The 10,444-nt window shown below is 45.6% G+C and overlaps 1 protein-coding gene across 1 annotated transcript in view; it reads right to left on the bottom strand.

The window, feature by feature from the left end:
• Nucleotides 1–10,216, bottom strand: part of AFF4 (AF4/FMR2 family member 4) — an 85,951-nt gene extending 75,735 nt beyond the window's left edge. Inside the window, exon 1 of the mRNA XM_023196271.3 lies at nucleotides 9,821–10,216. The gene's annotated coding sequence lies outside the window, so the exon portion shown is untranslated. The remainder of the gene's footprint in view (nucleotides 1–9,820) is intronic.
• Nucleotides 10,217–10,444: the final 228 nt, after the last annotated feature.

Below are 10,444 nucleotides of genomic sequence, written 5' to 3'. Positions count from 1 at the left end.
GGTGGCTCAAGCCTGTAATCCCAGCACTTTGGGAGGCCGAGGCAGGCAGATCATGAGGTCAGGAAATCGAGACCATCCTGGCTAACACGGTGAAACCTGGTCTCTAATAAAAACATACACACACACACAAAAATTAGCCAGGCGTGATGGCGGGTGCCTGTAGTCCCAGCTACTCTGGAGGCTGAGGCGGGAGAATGGCATGAACCCAGGAGGCGGAGCTTGCAGTGAGCAGAGCTGGCGCCACCGCCGTCTCAAAAAAAAAAAAAAAAGGTAAAAATTAGCCAGGCAAGGTGGTGCATGCCTGTAGTCCTAGCTACATGGAGACTGAGGCAGAAGGACCACTTGAGCGCAGGAGTTTGAGGCTGCAGTGAGCTATGTTTGTGCCACTGCACTCCAGCTCGGCCAACAACAGAGCAAGACCCGGTCTCAAAAATAAATAAATGAAAATAAAAAGCTGCCGGGCAAGGTGGCTCATGCCTGTAATCCCAGCACTCTGGGAGGCCGAGGCAGGTGGATCACGAGGTCAGGAGTTCGAGACCAGCCTGGCCAACATAGTGAAATCCCATCTCAACTAAAAATACAAAAAATTAGCTGGGCCTGGCCGGGTGCAATGTTCACACCTGTAATCCCAGCACTTTGGGAGGCTGAGGCAGACGGATCACCTGAGGGTGGGAGTTCCAGACCAGCCTGACCAACATGTCTCTACTAAAAATACAAAATTAGCCGGGAATGGTGGCACATGCCTGTAATCCCAGCTACTTGGGAGGCTGAGGCAGGAGAATCGCTTGAACCCGGGAGACAGAGGTTGCAGTGAGCCGAGATTGTGCCACTGCTCTCCAGCCTGGGCAACAAGAGTGAAACTCCGTCTCAATAAATAAATAAACAAACAAACAAGCCAGGCATGGTGGTGGGTGCCTGTAATCCTAGCTACTCGGGAGGCTGAGGTAGGAGAATCGCTTAAATCCAGGAGGCAGAGGTTGCAGTGAGCCAAGATCACCCCACTGCACTCCGGCCCAGGCGACACTGCGAGACTCCATGTCAAAAATAAAATAAAACTAAAAAACAATGGAAGAAAAATATTTTTATCAATCAACGATCAGCTTTCAAACTATCAGCGTCTACATCTATTCTCCTCCCTCCCAGTGACAAAGGAAAAAAACTCGAATCTTCCTAACAAAGAACAATTATCCCCATTTTGCTGTCTTCTAGACCTTTAGCAGTCGTGACTTTTTCTCAAATAACTTCAACTTCTCCATCTCTAATGAATCCTTCGAATCCTTTCCATCAGCATTCAAACATATTCTTTAAAAAAGAGTTTAAAAAGGCCAGGATGGTGGCTTATGTCTGCTGTAATCCCAGCACTTTGGGAGGCTGAGACGGGCAGATCACTTGAGGCCAGGAGTTCGAGATCAGCCTGGCCAACATGGCAAAACCCTGTCTCTACTAAAATTACAAAAATTAGCTGGGCATGGTGGTGCACACGTGTAGACTCAGCTACTCAGGAGGTTGAAACAGGAGAATCGCTTGAACCAGGAGGCAGAGGTTGCAGTGAGCAGAGATCGCGACACTGCACTCCAGAGCCTGGGCAACAAGGCGAGACTCTGTCTCAAAAAAAAAAAAGTCTTCACTGGCCCCAACTCTCTCCAGCCAAGCTTCTCAAAAGGACTTCTGGTGATTCTCCACTTCCTCAGCAACCATTCATTTCATAAAATGTTATCCCAAAAGGTAAGGACCAATACAGTGAACACTTGTGCTACCCATCAAACAACCACCTTAGGAAATAAAGCATTACCAACATAGTAGAAGGCTACCGTGTACTTCTCCTGAATCACATCTCCAACTACTCTCTCCCCCTATAAGCAGTAGATACTATTCTGATTTTGGTGTCAATCATTCTCAGGAATTTATTTTCTTTTTTTTGAGACAGAGTCTCACTTGGTTCCCCAGGCTGGAATGCAGTGGCAGGATCTCAACTCACTGCAACCTCCGCATCCCAGGTTCAAGCAATTCTCCTTGCCTCAGCCTCCTGAGTAGCTGGGACTACAGGCATCTGCCACGACACCAGGGTAATTTTTGTATTTTCAGTAGAGATGGGGTCTCAAACTCCTGACCTCAAGTGATCAGCCCACCTTGGCCTCCCAAAGTGCTGGGATTATAGGCATGAGTCATCACGCCAAGTCAGGAATTTCTTTATACTTTTACTACTTATGTACGTATCTCTAAATAAGAAACTGAAATTGTTTTGCATATTTTTTCAACGTTATTAAAAAGGTATACTCTTAACAACTCAATTTTTTAAATGCTCAGCATTATAAGGTTAATCCATTGCTGCAGTTTATTTATTTTCACTGTGTATCCACACAGTTTACTTATCTACTCTCCAGATGACACATATTTAGGTAGTTTCCCCTTTCTCTGCCATTAAAAACAATACTAAATGATCATTTTTATGCACATCTCTTCACACCAATGAACAAGAGTTCTTCTAGAATAGACAGCTAGAAGTGGAACTACTGGGCTGCAGAGGATGAGCATTTTCAACTTTAGTAGATACAGCCAAATTATTAATACTTTCCAAAATGCTGTATCCAATCACTATTCAACATTCTACTGTTTCCAATTTCCCAACATTCTGTTTACAATTTCCCACATCGTATTTCTTTGCCAAGATCATTAGCAACTTCCATATTGCTAAATCCAACAGATATTTTACCATTTTACTTGACTTACCATTCAATACATTCAGCCACTTATTTCTCCTTGATACACTCTTTGGCTTCTGTAACACTTAGCCTTCCCAGTGTCCCCAGCTCCTCTGGCTCTTCCCATCCTACCTACCAGACATCTTCAAAATTGGTGCTCCTCTGGTGCTCAGCCATGGGTCTTATTCTCATTCATTTTATATCCTCTCCTTACATTCCCAAAGCTTAAAATATCTCTATGTGGCCAGGCGCAGTGGCTCACACCTGTAATCCCAGCACTTTGGGAGGCCAAGGAGGGCGGATTACTTGAGGTCAGGCCAACATGGTGAAACTCTGTCTCTGCTAAAAATACAAAAAAAATTAACTGGGCATAGTGGTGCATGCCTGTAATTCCACCTACTTGAGAGGCTGAAGCATAAGAATCACTTGAACCTGGGAGGCAGAGGCTGCAGTGAGCCAAGATCGTGCCACTGCATTCTAGCTTAAGTGACGGAGTGAGAGTCCATCTCAAAAAAAAAAAAAAAAAAAAAACAACTCTATGCCTACAACCAGAATGCCCACATATGCTCCCCATGATACTTTCTCTTCTGAAATACAAAACCACACATCCAGGGACCTGTTTGACAGTGCTCTTTGGCTATCTAAGAAATCTAAATCAGGGCTAGGCACTATGTCTCATGCCTGTAATCTCAGCACTTTGGGAAGGCAAGGTAAGAGGACTGCTTGAACTCAGGAGTTCAAAACCAGCCTAGGCAACATAGGGAGAATCTCTCTATTAAAAAAAAAAAAAGGAAAAAAAAAGTGTACCTTTTTTTAATCCCAAAGGCTTCAAAACTAAGATATCTCTTTTTTTGTTTTTACTTTAATTTTTTATTTTTCAGAGACAGGGTCTCAGTCTGTCACCTAGGCTGGAGTGCAGTGGTACAATCATAGTTCACTGTAACCTCAAACTCCTTAGGTAAGTGATCCTCCCACCTCAGCCTCCTGAGTAGCTGGGACTAAAGGGTGCATGACACCACACCTAGATAATTTTTTTTTTCTTTTTAATTTTTTGTAGAGGCAAGATCTCATTATATTGCCCAGGCTGGTCCCAAACTCCTGGCCTCAAGTAATCCTACCACCTCAGTCTCCCAAAGTGCTGAGAGTACAGTAACTTTGTAATGAGTCACCATGCCCAGTCCCAAAAATCTCAATCTTAATACATCTAAAATTAATTTTCTGATCTGCTTTCCCTTACCGCCAACCACTCCTCCTCCAGTGATCTTCATCCTAATAGTAGTGCATCCAGCCAGCCAACTGCTTTTGCTGAATTCTTCCTTCAATCTCTTTCCAAATCCAATCCATCACCATAACCTCCAAAATATATTTTGAATCTCCCTCCTCACTTATTTTTCCACTGCCACAGTTCAAAACACACAACATTTTATCTTTGGCTTGAATAAATGCTATAGCCTTTCTAATTGGACTTATACTTCCCTCAGTCTCTCTTTATATGCCATACAGCAGCCAAAGTAATCTTTTTAAGACGCAAATCAGGTCAGATTGCCTAATTCCTGCTTAAAATTTTTAAATAAGCTTTCCATTTACCTTAAGATAAACTTTAAAGGCAGGGCGCGGTGGCTCAAGCCTGTAATCCCAGCACTTTGGGAGGCTGAGGCGAGTGGATCACGAGGTCAGGAGATCGAGACCATCCTGGCTAACATGGTGAAGCCCTGTCTCTACTAAAAAAAATACAAAAAACTAGCCGGGCGAGGTGGTGGGCGCCTGTAGTCCCAGCTACTCGGGAGGCTGAGGCAGGAGAATGGCGTAAAACCCGGGAGGCGGAGCTTGCAGTGAGCTGAGATCTGGCCACTGCACTCCAGCCTGGGGGACAGAGCCAGACTCCGTCTCAAAAAAGAAAAAAAAAAAAAAGATAAATTTTAGGTAAATTTTAAAGTCCTCAACACGGCTTACAATATTCTACTTGATCTGACTCTTGTCTCCTCATCAGATTAATCTCATACTTTCTACCAGTCCCTTCCAGTTCCAAGAGCCTTTTCCTGGACTTCTTGAACACGCGGTACACATTCCAGATTCAGGAAAGTCATGCAGATGAGCAGTCCCCAATCTTTTTGGCACCAGGGACCAGTTTCACAAAAGACAATTTTTCCATGGATGGACACGGGTTGCAGGGAGATGATTTTGAAAGAAAACCATTCCACCTCAGATCATCAGGCGTTAGATTCTCAGAAGCAGTATGCAACCTAGATCTCTTGCATGTGCAGTTCACAACAGGGTTTGAGCTCCTATTGACACGGTATAGTTCCCTCGACCCCACCACATGACTTGTGACAGAGGTGGCTCACTTGCTTACCCACCATGCTCAAACCCTCTGCGGGAGGGGGAGCACACAGGGTGAGTGGGTGCAGGAGCCTTTGGGTGCCAGCAGGAATGAACTCCATCCCAGCCCATGGCAGCACCTAGGGGTGGTTGCCCATGACCTCTGGAGCCCCAGTGTGTGTTACACACAATGCTCTTTTATCATTTGCTGTCCATGGATGGCTAAGTGTTAAGCTCAGTGGAAGGTCAGGGTGATAGCCTTTCACATCTTGCTTTCTTGGTACCCAGGTTCTTCTCTGGTATTCAGGAAGAATCAGGTCATATGAACTTAAAGGATGATGAATGCAGAAATTTTATTGAGTGGTGGAAGTGGTTCTCAGCAGGATGGGCAGCTGGAAAAGGGATGGAGTGGGAAGATAATCTTCCCCTGGAGCTCAGCTGTCCCTAGCTGAAATCCTCTCCAACCCATAGTCTCTGGTATCCAGCTGCTGCTTCTCTTCTCTTACCTGTCCTAGGAAATGATTATTGAAGTAATTAGTTTAAAACAGTATCCACTAATAAGCTATGTTTCCTTGCCTAAAAGCCACCAACACAGTTCATTAAGCACTCCAAGAGAGAAAAAGTTACATAAATTGCCTTCTGTCAGAACATTCCTCAGGTTACAGATTTTTTTTTTTTTTGAGATGGAGTCTTGCTCTGTTGCCAGGCTGGAGTGCAGTGGCGCGATCTCGGCTCACTGCAACCTCCGCCTCCCAGATTCATGTGATTCTCCTGCCTCAGCCTCCCAAGGAGCTGGGACTACAGGCACACGCCACCATGCCCAGCTAATTTTTGTGTTTTTAGTAGAGATGGGGTTTCACCATATTGTCCAGGACCGTCTTGATCTCTTGACCTCATGATCCTTCCGCCTTGGCCTCCCAAAGTGCTGGAATTACAGGCATGAGCCACTGAGTCTGGCCAGGTTACAGATTTTTTAATAAAGGATAGCTGATAAAGCAGGTAGTTAAGTAAGATTTTTTTTTCTTCAAAAATAGAATAGGTAGTTCTAGTATTAAAATGTTTTGGAATACTCTGGAATTGAATTTGGTGGTTCTAATATTTTCTGCGCCTCAGTACCGTTAAAATTTCCAAGATATGATACCAGTGAAAATGAACATCAAGACAAATAGGAATGCAGATCATGTGCCAAAACTCAGTAACTGGAGCATATATTACTGCTCTCTTCCATGTATTAGAGTAACACTTCAAATAACCAAGATGGGTATGTATAGGGAGTTAACAACAAGTAGGAGTGCTTTTCTTTTTTTTTTGAGACAGAGTCTCACTCTGTCGCCCAGTCTGGAGTGCAGTGGCGCCATCTCCGTTCACTGCAGGCTCCACCTCCCGTGTTCACGCCATTTTCCTGCCTCAGCCTCCCTTGTAGCTGGGACTACAGGCACCTGCCACCACGCCCGTCTAATTTTTTGTATTTTTTTTTTTAGTAGAGACGGGGTTTCACTGTGTTAGCCAGGATGGTCTCGATCTCCTGACCTCGTGATCTGCCCGCATCGGCCTCCCAAAGTGCTGGGATTACAGGCGTGAGCCACCGCGCCTGGCCAGTAGGAGTGCTTTTCTTAAACCAAAGGAAAAAGCAGCAAGGTAACAGGTCAGGTTAGCTTTATGCAGTCTTTAGTCACCAGCTTTCACAATAACTGAGACTAGCTAACACCCTCCCAGAAATCAAATAGAATCGTTCCAACTTATCAGAGGAAATGAATAAGGGAATGGGTAAAACATAATAAGGATGCAGGAGAGCTGGGAACCTTTATATCACATAGAATAGTCTTCATAGTGAGATATCTGTAGAATAAAGCTAAAGTAAAAAAAAAAAATCTAAGTCATCAATTTTTTATAGTACATGCTGTACTTCTGGGTCATTGTCCAGGTGTGCTCTCAATACTTCAGAATACCTCTTTGATTTTATTAAAATACCACAAAGAAAAGTCAAGTCCTCATAGATTCTGAACTCCATTCTAAACCAGTAGATGGCCACAAAGGAAGAAATACCTGTTTTATTTGTTCCTCTTAGGTACACATAAAACCATGGCATTTACCTTACCTTCTCAAAAAAGGCAAAATGCATAACTTCTAGAAAGCTTCATATTCTGTCTCCTCTTCTGAAACTGATTGGTTTTTCCCTTTCAAATACTGATCTTTTGCTCATACAGCTTTCTTTACCTTTTTGTGAAATCTTAGATAACTTGATAGAACAACAATTTCAAGTTCAAAATATTATCACATTCAAATTCAATCTAGTGATTGTGCAAAATACTGAGGAAGATAAAAAGAGGAATAAATATAGTACTTCCTCAAAGACCCTGTAACAGATCTATAAGAAAATTATTATGCATCCCTCAATATCTGCAAGAGACAGGGAAAAAAAGAAAATCACAATGCAGAATATATAGTGGGCTTCTGTTTGTTTGCTTTGAGACATCGCCCAGGTTGGCCGGGCACAGTGGCTCACGCCTGTAATCCCAGCGCTTTGGGAGGCCAAGGCGGACAGATCAAGAGGTCAGGAGTTCGAGACCAGTCTGACCAACATGCTGAAACCCCGTCTCTTCTAAAACTACAAAAAAAATTAGCCGGGAATGGTGGCATGCACCTGTAATCCCAACTACTCAGGAGGCTGAGGCAGGAGAATCGCTTGAACCCAGGAGGCGGAGGTTGCAGTGAGCAGAGATCAAGCCACTGCACTCCAGCGGTGTGATCTTGGCTTACTGCAACCTCTGCCTCCCGGTTCAAGTGATTCTCAAGCGATTCTCGTAGCTCAGCCTCTGGAGTAGCTGGGACCACAGGCGTGTATCACCATGCCTGGCTAATTTGATTCTCATGCCTCAGCCTCTCAAGTAGCTGGAACTACAGGTGTGCACCACCACACTTGGCTAACTTTTGTATTTTTAGTAGAGACGAGGTTTCACTATGTTGGCCAGGCTGGTCTCGAACTCCTGACCTCAGGTGATTCGCCACCTTGGCCTCTCAAAGTGCTAAAGTGCTAGGATTACACGTGTGAACCACCAGGCACGGTTGCAGAATATATTGTTACGAAAAGGATACAATAACTCAAGAGTACACCAAAGAGAATGTATCAACCTGAATGTGAGAATCTGAGAAGTATAAAGTGATTTAGAACAAAAATATTCTATCTTTAAGAATTTTTAATTACACAGCTTCACCTTACACTCCCAAACTGTAGATCATGTTCCAATTAACACAGCTAGGCTCTTTTTTCAGACACCCTATCTTGTCCCCACTTGAAGCAAAATTTTATTTAAAGTAAAATTTGCCTACTGTTTCTACAGAGCTAACAAAAATCAAAGTACCAGCCTGCAAACCACCACAAATTGAAAGAAACTGCTGGTAATAAAAAAAGAAAAATTTGACTGCTACCAGGTTTTTAGTAAGTTAACTCTGAAAGATAAAGTAACTTATTGGGAATTGTTTTTATGTTTAGGAGCTGAAAGATGCAGTGATAACAAGGAAAACGAACCTGAGAAATTTAAATAAGCCAGCTTTGTTGAAAAGCAAGCGGCCACTTGCCAACACTTCTTTATGTACATATGACCAAAGATGATTCTAGGCAGACTCACAGACCACAAAGGCTTGCTATCAAATCCCGAATTAAGAAAGTTCTCATAAATATTTCCATTTTGATAAGTTAAAGGCCAGTTAAGTTTTAAAAAGCACTTTATGAAGTGCAGAATCAATACAGAAACGAAGCTTCGCGCTTTTCACATCTGAGCCCTAAAACTACCACACATTTTATGTTACATTTACAGTCTATTCACAGACAATAGCTTAGATTCCATCAAGAAAAACATTGGTCAATGGAAAAGTAACTGGCCTTCGTTTAAAATTTCCATAAGGCCAGCAGGGAAGAAACCGTATAATTCTGAATTACAACTGACAAAACTACGAGAACCCTAAATCGAACTCTTCGCCTTGAACTCCATATACAAACATTTCAGATGTGTACTTCCACTTCCTGAAAATAATATTGTTTGTAAACGAAAAGGCAATAAGGTTACTCCCAAAACTCCTGTACTCCATGATCCATCCTCAAAGAGTGGAAGGAACAGCAAAGTAGAAGGAACAAAGCACTGACGTCAATTACGTGATTAACCCCAAGCACAGGCAGCTGGAGGAAAGGCCTAAACATCAATATCCACGCACAAGCTACTGGGATAACTAGGTAACAGACCGATTCGGAAGTTGTGGGGGGGAGTATTCGAGAATTATACCCCCCACGTTCCCATTTTTAGTCAACCCCCTTCACAAGTCGAAGGCGGAAATTTTTCCTTTTTTTTTTTTTTTTTTGCAGGGGTGGGGGTGTGGGAGAGGTGCGCAGGATCGCGAGAAGGAAAGCGAGAACTAGTTGGGTAATGTTAGCCAGAATCTGGGCCTATTTTCTCTTTAAGTAGAAATAATTTGAAATTGAGGAGGATATGAAAAAGTAACAAATCAGCCGATGGAATGCCTGAGGGAAGAAAGAGGAAAGGAGAAACACTAAACAGATGGATTTCTGGGAATTTTTGTTAGGATTGGGTTAGCTTTTTTTATTTTCTTATTTTTGCGGGAAGGTGGTGGGGTGGGACGCGAAGATGAGGGGAGGGGTGAAACCTGATCGTGCAGCCCCAGCCCGGAGGGTCTCCCCGAGGCTCCCCGCGGAACTTGCGGGGCCCCCCACCCACCCCACCCGGCCCTGGCCACAACCCCCGCAGCCCGGCCCGGCCCTCGGTCAGTCTGTAGGTCCTTCTTACCTCCAGTCCCGGCTCCGCTAGGCCCGAACCATCTCCTGGTTGCGGCAGTGGCGGCGCCGGGCCTGCACCTTCACCGGACGCGCATTCGAGCCCGCCCAGGGGGCGGTGACAGGCTGCCAAGGGCGAGGGGCTCCGGGAGGCGGCGGGGGTTCCGGAGGCCTAGACAAGCGAAGGCGGCGGCGGCGGCAGCGACGCGCCTCACACGGAACAGGCGTAGGCCCCGCACCGCTCCATGACGGTCGGGCCCGGGCTGGGACGGCTGACTGAGGCGGCGGGGGCGGGTTGACGAGGACCTGGCACCAGGATCCCCGCCCCGTCCGCTGGCGGCGGCGACGGCAGCTGGACTCCCGCAGCCAGGCCTGTGACTGACGCAGCGGCCGTGCCACCATGTGACCAGGGCCGGGCGGGTGCAGGGCGTCACGTGATGCCTCTGCGCCCCTCCCGGCTGGCGGGGGAGTAAGGGGCGGAGGTCTGTGGGCTGGCTGGGCCGGGAGGCGACGCCCGGGGTGGTGACGTGCCCGGCTGTGGGGTCCGATGACCCGGGCCAGGCAAAGGACCCGCCCGAGCGGTTTAGGCCTGAGCCTCTGGGCACTGCGGCCGCTTCGGGCAGGGATGTCAGGGCAG

The sequence above is a fragment of the Piliocolobus tephrosceles genome, chromosome 4 (genome assembly GCF_002776525.5).
Source record: "Piliocolobus tephrosceles isolate RC106 chromosome 4, ASM277652v3, whole genome shotgun sequence".
NCBI lineage: Eukaryota > Metazoa > Chordata > Mammalia > Primates > Cercopithecidae > Piliocolobus > Piliocolobus tephrosceles.
The sequence above is the reverse complement of the archived record's forward strand: the minus strand, read 5'-3'. Positions and strand labels throughout refer to the sequence as shown.